The following is a 14,882-nucleotide window of genomic DNA, read 5'->3' as shown; positions in this document are numbered from 1 at the left end:
GATGTTATGCATCAGCAGTAGGGGGCCCAATTGATTTTCTTCTACACCTGCTTTCATGTCATCATGAATATATATGGGGCAAGCTCCAGACCTTTGTCTTGATTGCTGAAATTGGATCTACAGTACACCCAGGACTCCGAGCATACATCTGACAGCATACATGGAATAGAAAATCTTCTTCCAGTTACTACAGTGTATGGAAAGATCCTAATCCTAAGTATGACTATAGCAATGCTGCGTAGGTCAAATTCTGTCTTGCAGTCGAAATAATTTAAAATCTGTCTGCAAAATTTGATGATGAAAATAATTAGGATGACAATTAGGATGATCATCTGTGCAGTGAGGCTGTCAATGTAAGGCAGTCTCTGCGCTGTCACTCAAGAGACACTTACAATTGTTCATTGTCTGAAGTTTGAAATACTGAAGTATTAATGCATTAATTAGAAATTAGTGAATTTTTTCGAAAGTTAGATTCGTCTGATTCGCCAAATTTTACCAAAAAATTCGCTTTGTGATGAATTACTTAGTCACGAAGCGCATTTTTTTGTAAGTAGTGGGTGCAATGACAGGGAGCTGTGACAGCACTTCCCCCCCCCCCCCACGTCATTGTACGCGTCAGATACCACGTTCATACATGTGTGTAAAAACAGTGTGAAATTAACATAAAAAAATTAAATCAAACTTACCACGTCCATTTGCTCGCGAAGAGCCGGCCGCTTCCATCTAGCTTGAATATATCTGGCGCCAAATCTCGCGCGGCGCGAGATTACGTCATCACGCATGGGATTTCGAACGAGATCTTCAATCAAGATGACGGCTGGTGGCCCATCACAAGCAAAATGGAGGAGGTAAGAATGATTTATTTTTATTTTTTTATACTATTTCAGGTTAAATCGATTCGAGGCGAATCAAATTTATCCTGAAATTCTGATCGAATTCCACTTCGTGGGATTCGATTCGCTCATCTGTAGCATTAATAGAAGTGATGTTTTCGTTTAGTTAGTAGTTTGATACTATGTAACATGTAGGCGCTTAGGAAATGGAAATTGGGTGCATTTGTGCCATAGTGGCAAATGTTTAGTTGCTATTATCTTTATCCACCGCTCCTCCGGATATGAAATTAATCTAAGGTTTGGAATAACTTTGAGCTGCGGTCTGGGAATACAGGGACTATTTGCATTTTAACTTCTTTTCCACTGGTCTCCGATCTCTTTCAGCCTCTTACAGTAGATCCACCCTGACCTCAACAACATTCATCCTCACTGTCCTTAACACCTCCTGAAAAGCTCAAACTGCAATTCTGACCCTAACACAACTCCTCTCTTTCTCTCTGAAAAAAAATCACTCAAATTGAATCTCAAGAAATTCTTACTCCAATTAATCCAAATCATTTTGAAAAATTTGGGTCAAATTTTGATTCTAAAGAATTGATTTGCTTTTTCTCTAATTGTGATCAAACTGGCTTTATGCCAGGAAAATCTAATTTTTCTTTTTTAGTCCTAATGGTCAGGAACAGCCTGGTTGACTCTGTCCTAGCTTTAGACACAATAAGTTGAACAAACATTCCTTTGGGCTGCCATGAAAAACTTTGGGTATGGAGTTCCATAGATTGGTTCAGATTCTATATTTTAATCCTAGTGCTAGAATTAAGTTCAATGGGAGATTATCCAAGTATTTCCAGATCTCAAGAGGTAAAAGGCAAGGTTGCCCCTACCTTCCCCCGCCCTTTCTATTTGTAATTCTTAAGGAACTTCTAGCCATAATCCTCAGAACTAGCATTGAAGTCAGAGGCATCATCTTAAGGTGGCCATAAACGTTAGATAGACGTTGGTTGATAGTCGAACAGTAGTTGAATTAACAAACATCTGGTGAACGTTCCTTTCGCAGACACGACCAGGCACATTCTAGTCCATATTGGCCTTTACAGTTGTTCACATTGGTCATACCTGCTCGACGAAACCTGGCAATTGACAAAAGATCTTTCTGGGAACGTTCTTGGAAATGTTCTCGAAGATCTTTCTTTGAACAAATTTTTTTCCGACGATAATATAAAACACAGTCAACTTCTTTTCTAAAACGTTCCTTCATTGTTAAATTTCAACCGACGACTGTTCTTTTTGGTTAAAATCATCTGTTTTGATCAAATTTAGACTAATGTGTGTGGCCACCTATAGACTAATGGGAGGAAAGAATTACTTTATATGCAGACGATGTCCAACTTTTCCTCACGAAGAGCAAGAAATCTCTCCCTGCTTTTTCAAGATCTTTGGAACAAACTCCCCGCCGAAGTCCTTCAAACTTTGTGCAGTGTGCCTAGAAGAAATGATGGTGTATTGAAGACAAAGGGCAGTCACCTCGAATATTGATCTGATTGCATTTAGATTTCTCTTTTCTTCATTCAATTTGAAATTTGCTAATTGATAAAAATAAACTCTTAACACTTCTGTTTTTCAAAGCATTCTTACTTTTTGGCAATGTTTTCCACACCTGCCTACAACTTTTGCACAGTTCTGTACTTCATACATGAATGATTACCAGTAAAAGTGTCTGCAGCATGTGCTATTTCCATGGGTACAACTATGGCCAAGGCACTTTTTACGGGCCCAGAGATTGGAGATGGGGGGGGGGGACTGTCACAGTAACATAGTAACAATCAGGCAATCAGAATAACTCCCTGGATCAACGACCCCTCTCTAGTAGCTATAGCCTGTAATATTATTACACTCCAGAAATACATCCAGGCCCCTCCTGAACTCTTTTAGTGAACTCACCATCTTAGTGAACCACCACCATCACTACCTCTTCAGGCAGAGAGCTCCATAGTCTCACTGCTCTTACCGTAAATAATCCTCTTCCGTCAGGTGCAAGGACTTTGTACTTCTTAGTAGGGAATAACAATATGGTGGCTTTTTGCTATAATTTGTTTTCTGATATACACTCACCTAAAGAATTATTAGGAACACCATACTAATATGGTGTTCGACCCCCTTTTGCCTTCAGAACTGCCTTAATTCTACGTGGCATTGATTCAACAAGGTGCTGATAGCATTCTTTAGAAATGTTGGCCCATATTGATAGGATGGCATCTTGCAGTTGATGGAGATTTGAGGGATGCACATCCAGGGCACGAAGCTCCCGTTCCACCACATCCCAAAGATGCTCTATTGGGTTGAGATCTGGTGACTGTGGGGGCCATTTTAGTACAGTGAACTCATTGTCATGTTCAAGAAACCAATTTGAAATCATTCGAGCTTTGTGACATGGTGCATTATCCTGCTGGAAGTAGCCATCAGAGGATGGATACATGTTCTCATTCTGTTTACGCCAAATTCGGACTCTACCATTTGAATGTCTCAACAGAAATCGAGACTCATCAGACCAGGCAACATTTTTCCAGTCTTCAACAGTCCAATTTTGGTGAGCTCGTGCAAATTGCAGCCTCTTTTTCCTATTTGTAGTGGAGATGAGTGGTACCCAGTGGGGTCTTCTGCTGTTGTAGCCCATCCGCCTCAAGGTTGTGCGTGTTGTGGCTTCACAAATGCTTTGCTGCATACCTCGGTTGTAACGAGTGGTTATTTCAGTCAACGTTGCTCTTCTATCAGCTTGAATCAGTCGGCTCATTCTCCTATGACCTCTAGCATCCACAAGGCATTTTTGCCCACAGGACTGCCGCATACTGGATGTTTTTCCCTTTTCACACCATTCTTTGTAAACCCTAGAAATGGTTGTGCGTGAAAATCCCAGTAACTGAGCAGGTTGTGAAATACTCAGACCGGCCCGTCTGGCACCAACAACCATGCCACGCTCAAAATTGCTTAAATCACCTTTCTTTCCCATTCTGACATTCAGTTTGGAGTTCAGGAGATTGTCTTGACCAGGACCACCCCCCTAAATGCATTGAAGCAACTGCCATGTGATTGGTTGACTACATAATTGCATTAATGAGAAATAGAACAGGTGTTCCTAATAATTTTTTAGGTGAGTGTATAGTCCTATCATACATACCTTTAGTTATTGCTACTTATGCTGCTGTTTTAGTTTCCGTACACTAGGTGGTGGGGGCCCCATCTTATTCTTCTACGGAGCCCTAGGAAACATATTTATGCCCCTGACTATCTCCATTACATACTGTCCTCCATGACTTGACTATTCTTCCTCTAATCTTTAAGGCCTCATGCACACAACCGTTGTGTGTTTTGCGGTCCGCAAATTGCGTATCTGCAAAACATGGATGGCGTCCGTGTGCATTCCGCAATTTGCGGAACGGCACAGACAGCCATTGATATAACTGCCTATTCTTGTCCGCAAATGGACAAGAATAGGACAGGTTATATTTTTTTTTGCGGACCACGGAACGGAGCAACGGATGCGGACAGCACACGGAGTGCTGTCGGCATCTTTTGCGGACCCATTGAAGTGAATGGGTCCGCATCCAAGCTGGAAAAACTGCGGCTCGGATGCGGACCAAAACAACGGTCGTATGCATGAGGCCTAACACTGTAGGTATTGTGTCCATAAACTCATTACACATGGTGGGAAGATCAGATTATTGGAACATTCTGTGACTACAGAAGCTGAGAAGGAAAATGATGGCTTCTTAGATTTTGCAACTAATTCCACGTTGTAATCTGTCTCCTTATTTCAGGAAAGTCATAGATCAGGAGCCAAACACTTCTCAAGTTTTACTAAAACACAGAAAACGAATTTCAGCTGGACCTCTAACTGCAAGAGGTCACCATGGGCTGGTAACTGAGACCCTGGTCTAGATTGTAAACATCTCACCTACATCTTCACACTTCACATAGGAGTCACAGGCTGGTAAGTGACCTCTCCCTGAACTCACAGCTATCTCATATTATTATTATCTGTCTATATATAATCTATATTATAATACTTATATCCCTGTACATAGCAGACTGTATTATAGTAGTTATATTCTTGTACATAGGAGCAGTATTATAGTAGTTATATTCTTGTACATAGGAGCAGTATTATAGTAGTTATATCCTTGTACATAGGAGGCAGTATTATAGTAGTTATATTCTTGAACATAGGAGGCAGTATTATAGTAGTTATAGTCTTGCACATAGGAGCAGTATTATAGTAGTTATATTCTTGTACATAGGAGCAGTATTATAGTAGTTATATTCTTGTACATAGGAGGCAGTATTATAGTAGTTATATTCTTGTACATAGGAGCAGTATTATAGTAGTTATATTCTTATACATAGGAGCAGTATTATAGTAGTTACATTCTTGTACATAGGAGCAGTATTATAGTAGTTATATTCTTGTGCATAGGAGGCAGTATTATAGTAGTTATATTCTTGTACATAGGAAGCAGTATTATAGTAGTTATATTCTTGTGCATAGGAGCATTATTATAGTAGTTATATTCTTGTACATAGGAGCAGTATTATAGTAGTTATATTCCTGTACATAGGAGGCAGTATTATAGTAGTTATATTCTTGTACATAGGAGGCAGTATTATAGTAGTTATATTCTTGTACATAGGAGCAGTATTATAGTAGTTATATTCTTGTACATAGGAGCAGTATTATAGTAGTTATATTCTTGTACATAGGAGCAGTATTATAGTAGTTATATTCTTGTACATAGGAGCAGTATTATAGTAGTTATATTCTTGTACATAGGAGCAGTATTATAGTAGTTATATTCTTGTACATAGGAGGCAGTATTATAGTAGTTATATTCTTGTACATAGGAGGCAGTATTATAGTAGTTATATCCTTGTACATAGGAGGCAGTATTATAGTAGTTATATTCTTGTACATAGGAGCAGTATTATAGTAAGAAAAAATACAATGCAACAGCACTCTGCAAACCAAATAAAGTACAAAGAAGTATTCTAATGCTACGCTTATTAAGTAAATTTGAGATTCTTGGCAAATACATTTTGTACAAAATTATTTGGGCCCGTCTGCCACACGTCATGGCGATCTCTATAAGATGGGAACCTAACACAAAATTCTACCTGTTATGTGCCATGATGGCTACCTGTCACAGTACAGTGTGGGGGGAAACTACACACCGAACACCGTTGGGAAGCGGAACACAAACTAGGCCTGGACACTGGGGTAAGAGAGCTGGTCACCTCCTAGAGCAACCCTAATACAAGTCCTGACTAATTATAAGTATGAACAGGCCTCGATAGTAAGTTCATACACCGGGACTTAGGGCCCTAAATCACCCTGTAGAACCCTGGTAATAGTGTCAGGACTAGAGACGACCAGTTCCTCCACCATAAGGATGAACAAGAATCTCCTTCAGACCTAGAAACAAAGGAAAGAGGAAGACAAAACTTACTGTCATGTTCTAGCGTGGGTCCACCTGACCCCTAGAACATCTAAAAACAGGTTTTCAGTAATGTTCTAGTAGGAGTCCACCTGACCCGTAGAACATCCTACAATGAAAGTATAACACATATACACACACACATAGAGATATGACAGTGAGTAGCAAACTGGAACTGCAGGTAAGAAACCAGTGGCAAGAACAACCACTGGACCAAGAGCACAAAAATACTAGGCCACTTACCTGCCGCGGCTGCTGGAAGAGACACCAGCAGTCAAAGCAACAATGACTGGAACCCATGCATAAGTACTAGAACCCGAACACCATACAGGACATAGTACAAACAACAAACACAGATCCCAGCACACCAGTAACTGCCTGGACCCCCATGCGGGGAGGATGCATGGCGGCCTCAGGCAGAGCTGCTCATTGACACATTGTTCCCCAACCGGGGAACCCAAGAGCCCTCTCACCGAAGGCACAGACAGGGGAAATGTCTAGCATCCACGCAGGACTATACACACCAGAAACAGTCCAGACATCGGACAACAACTAGACATACAACATCAACCCATAACATAAACCATACAACACTTAGAAAAGGAGTACGAAGGGAAGGTGACATCGATGTCTCACTAGGTGGCCCTCAAGAACTGGGCAGATGGAACACCCAGGACAGGAGCATAGCTCCAGCACCAAACAAAGGCTGGAGGACAACTAACACTCCTGGCCTTCATCAACAGGATAAATAGCACCTAGTGACCACACCCTGCCCAGGAACTTAACCCCACAAGTACCAGACAGGGAAGGAACCAGGATACAGGGAGCAGTGCACACACATGCTGCATAAACTACACGTTGCCCCAGGCAACCAGCATACACGGCAAACGTGTCACAGCGAACAACACCGTGACACTACTATAAAATTCAGGGAATGCAGGTACCAACATGCATGCCGAGCCCACTCCACACCTCTCCTGGTGCCAGATAACCCCCAACGAATGCAATGAGAGTCCACGCTATACCTCTCATGGTGCCAAAAGACTTCCAGTGAGTGCAGGGAGAGCAGGCTAAGCTTTATACTTACACTAATTAAAATCAGCCTATGGGGCAGACAGGCTGGTCAGTAGTGCAAAACTGAAGAGTCAGCCACACCTCCGGTACAAACTGCAAAGAAAAAAAGGGGGTCAGTCAGGGGGGGATGTACTGACTGACCCCTTTTTTCTTTGCAGTGTTATAGTAGTTATATTCTAGTACAGAGGAGCAGTATTATAGTAGTCATAATCTTGTACATAGGAGGCAGTATTATAGTAGTTATATTCTTGTACATAGGAGGCAGTATTATAGTAGTTATATTCTTGTACATAGGAGGCAGTATTATAGTAGTTATATTCTTGTACATAGGAGGCAGTATTATAGTAGTTATATTCTTGTACATAGGAGGCAGTATTATAGTAGTTATATTCTTGTACATAGGAGCAGTATTATAGTAGTTATATTCTTGTACATAGGAGCAGTATTATAGTAGTTATATTCTTGTACATAGGAGCAGTATTATAGTAGTTATATTCTTGTACATAGGAGCAGTATTATAGTAGTTATATCCTTGTACATAGGATCAGTATTATAGTAGTTATATTCTTGTACATAGGAGCAGTATTATAGTAGTTATATTCTTGTACATAGGAGCAGTATTATAGTAGTTATATCCTTGTACATAGGAGCAGTATTATAGTAGTTATATTCTTGTACATAGGAGCAGTATTATAGTAGTTATATTCTTGTACATAGGAGCAGTATTATAGCAGTTATATTCTTGTACATAGGAGTAATATTATAGTAGTTATATTCTTGTACATAGGAGGCAGTAGTATAGTCTTTATATTCTTGTACATAGGAGCAGTATTATAGTAGTTATATTCTTGTACATAGGAGGCAGTATTATAGTGGTTATATTCTTGTACATAGGAGACAGTATTATAGTAGTTATATTCTTGTACATAGGAGGCAGTATTATAGTAGTTATATTCTTCTACATAGGAGGCAGTATTATAGTAGTTATATTCTTGTACATAGGAGCAGTATTATAGTAGTTATATTCTTGTACATAGGAGGCAGTATTATAGTAGTTATATTCTTGTACATAGAAGCAGTATTATAGTAGTTTTATTCCTCTGCATAGGAGCAGTATTATAGTAGTTATATTCTTGTACATAGGAGGCAGTATTATAGTAGTTATATTCTTGTACATAGGAGCAGTATTACAGTAGTTATATTCTTGTACATAAGAGGCAGTATTATAGCAGTTATATTCTTGTACATAGGAGGCAGTATTATAGTAGTTATATTCTTATACATAGGAGGCAGTATTATAGTAGTTATATTCTTGTACATAGGAGCAGTATTATAGTAGTTATATTTTTGTACATAGGAGCAGTATTATAGTAGTTATATTCTTGTACATAGGAGCAGCATTATAGTAGTTATATTCTTGTACATAGGAGCAGTATTATAGTAGTTATATTCTTGTACATAGGAGCAGTATTATAGTAGTTATATTTTTGTACATAGGAGGCAGTATTATAGTAGTTATATTCTTGTATATAGGAGCAGTATTATAGTAGTTATATTTTTGTACATAGGAGGCAGTATTATAGTAGTTATATTCTTGTACATAGGAGGCAGTATTATAGTAGTTATATTCTTGTACATAGGAGCAGTATTATAGTAGTTATATTCTTGTACATAAGAGGCAGTATTATAGCAGTTATATTCTTGTACATAGGAGGCAGTATTATAGTAGTTATATTCTTATACATAGGAGGCAGTATTATAGTAGTTATATTCTTGTACATAGGAGCAGTATTAGAGTAGTTATATTCTTGTACATAGGAGGCAGTATTATAGTAGTTATATTCTTGTACATAGGAGCAGTATTATAGTAGTTATATTCTTGTACATAGGAGCAGTATTATAGTAGTTATATTCTTGTACATAGGAGGCAGTATTATAGTAGTTATATTCTTGTACATAGGAGGTAGTATTATAGTAGTTATATTCTTGTACATAGGAGCAGTATTATAGTAGTTATATTCTTGTACATAGGAGGCAGTATTATAGTAGTTATATTCTTGTACATAGGGGGCAGTATTATAGTAGTTATATTCTTGTACATAGGAGCAGTATTATAGTAGTTATATTCTTGTACATAGGAGGCAGTATTATAGTAGTTATATTCTTGTACATAGCAGTATTATAGTAGTTATATTCTTGTACATAGGAGCAGTATTATAGTAGTTATATTCTTGTATATAAGTATTATAGCATAATAAATAAATTAGCCCAGCATCCAAGTAATTTAATCAATTGTAGGGTTTAATCACAAAAATCCAAAATATGAGCATATGCATCTCTAACACATTTCGGACAGGTTGCAAGCACTTACTCATAGCATAAAGGAGGTGACATATACATCAGTTTTTAAAAGAGCTAGGAGCACTGGTGCTCTAAGGGGCTCTTGCTTGCCCCTCGGTGCACTAAACACCTAATATACAAATGAAAGATAAATTTGCAGTGCAGCAATTGATTTACGTAATTGATGTATTTTTTTTTCTCAGCAGGATCAACCCCACCATGGAATCAGTCTGATTTAATATGGCTGATCCTGCTGACATGCTATTCAAAAACACAATGGTCCCAATACAGTCATGATTAAATAAATACAAATGAATGAATTTGAACATGAGTATCCAATATGATTCCCTACTAAATAATTTTCTCCAGCGATTCCCTCCCTCCCCTATCAGTAGGTTCACCCCTTCCATTGCCTGAACCTTACATTTTTTGCCATGTCTTACATGTACTGTAATGAATTGTCTGAGGCTGCAGATATATGTCCGCTTTGTACACTCCCTGATGTGGTGTCTGTTAAGTGTCTTCTTATCCTTGTTTGTAGAGTGGATTTGCACTGGTGACCCTGGCTTCTGTGCTGGCCTCTATTATTCCACCAAGAATTACTGCTTTAATGTTTCACTATTTTTAAACCAGCTCCTGGAACTGAATATTTTTGTAATTGAATAGAATTAAAAAATATCATATAGACACTGATTTATTCACTGAAATCTATCTGTATAGCGTCACCTGCTGTTTATTCTTTCTCTAATTACTCTGTCCACCTGACTGAGGTGGACGCACATGCTCACTTCCATCCTTTAGCAGCCAGCAGACATGCTCCCCTGAGAAAGGGCACGCCCCTTGAGCTGGCAGCTTGATATAAATCTAGCAGAACAATTGGAGCAATGAATGGGGAGATCTCTGGATCCATGTGAGGTGCAGGTCTGGTTCTGGCTTTGTTAGAAAGAGATTGTCTCATACTATATGATGTCTGATTTTAATTTTTGACATTAATCATGGGAAAACCCCTTTTCGTTGATGGACAGAAGTGGATTGACAGATGAAGTTGGTAAAACCATGGTTATTTCCTTTTTTATGTCATCAATGTGTGATCGATGGGGCCCCAACATCTGGGACCATATCCGGTTCCAGGTGTATGTAGAGGCATTGTCTTCTCCTTCCTCATACAAGTCAAGGGTCTATTTACCAATATTGCAGTGATAGATCCAAGCATTTCCTCGTGACAGGCCAAGCTGGGACCCCAATGAAGTCTCCTTCTGAGGTTGAACCACAAATTACACATCGATGGCACATCTTAAGGAAAGTCTGTTCATATTCGAGAAAAGGCTCTCGGCACGTCTTCATCACGACTTATGTATACAACGAAAGCTACAATGAATCATACGACATATACCACCGGCATCAAGGAAGCCTCCTTGTCTTTAATGGGGTCAAGATTTGTCATTTTAAGGATAAATCTGGCAGAACTTGTAAATGAACCTCCAACCTAACATTGTCTTAATAGTACTTTTCTGTAAAGGAAACGTTGACCTCTAAATATAACAACAGGACGTTCAAAATACTCATTAAGAATATTCGGTTTCTTTGAGAAGTCATAAACCCCCCACACAACACCTGACTCCGGCCAGACCCTATAAAAACACAGAACAGACCCCTCCAATATAAATATGATTAAATTAAATTACGCTCTCCTTGATAAACCCGGCCACATGTTTTCTACAACGTAATCGTTTCATATGATATTCCATATCACACACCAAACCCTATACCTGATTCTACAGTTCCCTTTAGTCTTCTGCCTGGCTTTGAGTTTCCCGTCTCTCTCCCGAGACCCTCGTAATGGTTTCCAGATCTAAAATGAAGCACTTTAATTTATTCTTTTGAAGAGGAAACGTGATGTCAAATTATTACTAGAGGTTAAGGTACCTCTCGGAGGTGCATGCACACACTCACACGGGGACACATCTGCATCGCATTCCTCCTCTAAGTATATATTACAAGCCAACTCTATCTCTTCTGCGAGGAACTGATTTCTCATCATTGCTCGATAGGCCAGAAACCTTATATAGTCCTAGATATGGGGGTCAGAGGATTTGGTGGTAAATAGAACCAGACTAAGTTTAATGGGAACTGACGTGTTGGAAGGGAGGTGTGGGTAATTCCAGTATTGCTGGGGGGGGGGGGGAATTCCATAACGCCAAGAACGTCCAAGTAGAAGTCTGTAAAAATACATAGGAACGTGTGATGAAGCGGTGATGGATCGAGGGGGTTCACGGGTTCATGGGTAGGTTTCTGTTTCAACATGAGGAATGGAGTGATTCCAACACTGATTAAAGTTCCTCAAGATTTTCATGTCCAAGTTGTTGTTCGACAGTAAGCCTTGACCTTCAGACGACGGGGGTATCTAGGTTGAAGTAGACAGCTGTTTCGGGGTTCTTGTCACTCATCAGTACAGAATAGGGCACTGGTTAGCTAGAAAAGATGCCTCCTCCGAGAAACATCTAAGGTATCGTATATAGTCAACAAGTACAAGAGAAAAATCTCCAACATCTAACAAATTGAGATCTTTATTGAAGTGTCTTAAAACAGGACCACATAGCATCTACGTGTTTCGAATCTATACATACTGATCCTTAGTCATGACTACCATATTCAACAAGTACCTGAAGAAGAGCCCCAAAACAGTGCTGTCTACAGATGGGTGTCATTTTTTCCATAGAACATTGCCTTAAAGCATACGTCTCCATATATCACTGGATGTCTTCTATAAGAACCAGTACACACCCTTCTAAACTGCCATATCCAGCCAACAAGTACTGATGAGGGGCAAGAACCCCGAAACAGCTGCCTACTGATGGGTGTCTCTGGTGTGACTGGTATCAGCTAATTTGTGCACCTTTTCCCATGGAGCATTGCCTGAAGATAAGTCTCCATACCCTGCTGAGAATTCCAGCTCTGTCTATAGCACCTCATTGAGCCAAACCATATCCTCATACCGAGGAACAAGACCCCCGAAACAGTGCTGTCTACGGAAGATGGGTGTATATGGATTGATTAGTATTAACTAATTTGAATACTGTTAGTACCATGGAACATGGTCTGAAAAGTCTCCAGAGAAGTCTCCAGATTGGTCTTTTCAATGAGAAACCATATTCCCTGAAGCTCGGTTGAAGTAGAAGACACAAAGGGGAAGATTTACCATGAGGGGAAAATTTGAAGTCAGTTTTGCTTGAATCTGCATTGTCGTACTTTATTCCACATTTATCAAATGTCTCATGTTACTTGATAAATTTGTCTTCTCCTTAGACCTAACACTTATGTCTAGAGAAGCTCCTCCGGTTTTCCATCCTCCTCCTGGAGTAAGATTGCAATTTTTTTGCAAAATTTTAAAAAAATCTTAATAAATCTGGAGGGAAACTCATTAACATGGCTAACCACACCCACTTTTCCACCCACAAAACTGGAGTGAGTGGTGCAAAAATGCAAAAAGTCACAAAATTTTGTGCAAGCGAGTTTAAAAAATCTCACAAAAATTTGTGCAATCGCTTAAATTTCGCGCAAATGAGTGCAAAAAGTCACAAAAGCTCTATTTTTGCAACTTTTTGATGCCAGAATTCTGGAGTGAAGGTATGATAAATCAGGGCCATAGTGTGGAAAATAAATGACCCCAACATAACATGAAAAACAACGGCCCTGATTTATCAAAGCTTCACTCCAGAATTCTGGAGTCAAAAAGCCGCAAAATAGGGCTTTTGAGACTCCTTTGCACTCGCTTGCGCAACATTTTTAGACTTTTTGCATTTTTACACCACTCACTCCAGTTTTGTAATATGGGTGAAAAATTGGGTGTGGTTAGCCATGTTAAAGGGGTATTCCCATCTTAGACAATGGGGGCATATCGCTAGGATATGCCCCCATTGTCTGATAGGTGCGGGTCCCACCGCTGGGACCCGCACCTATATTGAGAATGGTGCGGGAGCGCCGTGGATGGAGGAGCCCAGATTTCCCAGGGTCCGTCCACCACCAAGCGCTAATCCCCGCCTCTCCCATAGAAGCGAATGCGAGCGTACCGCGCATATGCGGCTCATGCTCCCATTAATTTCTATGGGGCAGACAGCAATAGACGATCCAGTGCTCAGCTATTTTCGGCGGCCCCATAGAAATGAATGGAGGGCGGCTGCGCATGTGCAGTGCGCCCTCCTTCACTTTCGGGGCTCCGTTCTCGATTTAGGTGCGGGTCCCAGTGGTGGGACACGCACCTATAAGACAATGGGGGCATATCCTAGCGATATGCCCCCATTGTCTGAGATGAGAAAACCCCTTTAATGACTGTACTCCAGACTTATCCTTGAGACTTTTTAAAAAAAAATTGCAAAAAAGTTGCAATCTCACTCCAGGAGGAGGATGGAGGGGGAAAAATGGAGGAGCTTCTCTAGACAGAAGCTATCCCATAAGATCCCATCAAATTATCTGCTCTGGTCCTTTCTGCTGCAGCTCTGTCCCTGTCAGAGGTCAGGAGGGAGTATCCTTTCTGCTGCAGCTCTTTCCCTACCACAGATCAAGGGGCATGTTCTTTCTGTTACAGCTCTCTCCCTATCACAACTCAGGGGGCATATCCTTTCTATTGCTGCTTTCTTCCTGTCATAGCTCAAAGGGTGTGTCCTTCCTGTTACAGCTCTTATCCTGTCACAGCTCATGGGCTGTGTCCTTTCTGCTACAGCTCTTTCCCTATCACAGCTTAGGGGACATGTCTTTTCTTATCACAGCTCAGGGGGGCATGTCCTTTCCGCTGCCTCTCTCTAACAGTAGTCATGGCTTGTGGCAGGTGGCGCTATACAGATTGATTTTATTGAATAATTCAATGACTATACTAAATATTTAATTCCATGCAACTACAGAACTGGTTAGCGAAATGTAGAATATTCTTTGTAGGACAACCCCTTTAACTATGTGACTATGTGTTTCCAACTAAGCTGTCAATGGCAGATGTTTGACGAGAGAAGCATCAGGCAGGTTGGATTTCATCTTGTTGCCCTCCTAACATGCCACTGTTAAAATCCAGAATCTTATAGAAGCACTCCATCACCGCTGATCCTACCATGAGGATCTTGGACTGAAGAAATAGAGGTATTCATTGTGTTTTCGGCTGACC

Source organism: Bufo bufo, chromosome 3 (genome assembly GCF_905171765.1).
Source record: "Bufo bufo chromosome 3, aBufBuf1.1, whole genome shotgun sequence".
NCBI lineage: Eukaryota > Metazoa > Chordata > Amphibia > Anura > Bufonidae > Bufo > Bufo bufo.
This window is presented reverse-complemented; position numbering follows the sequence as displayed.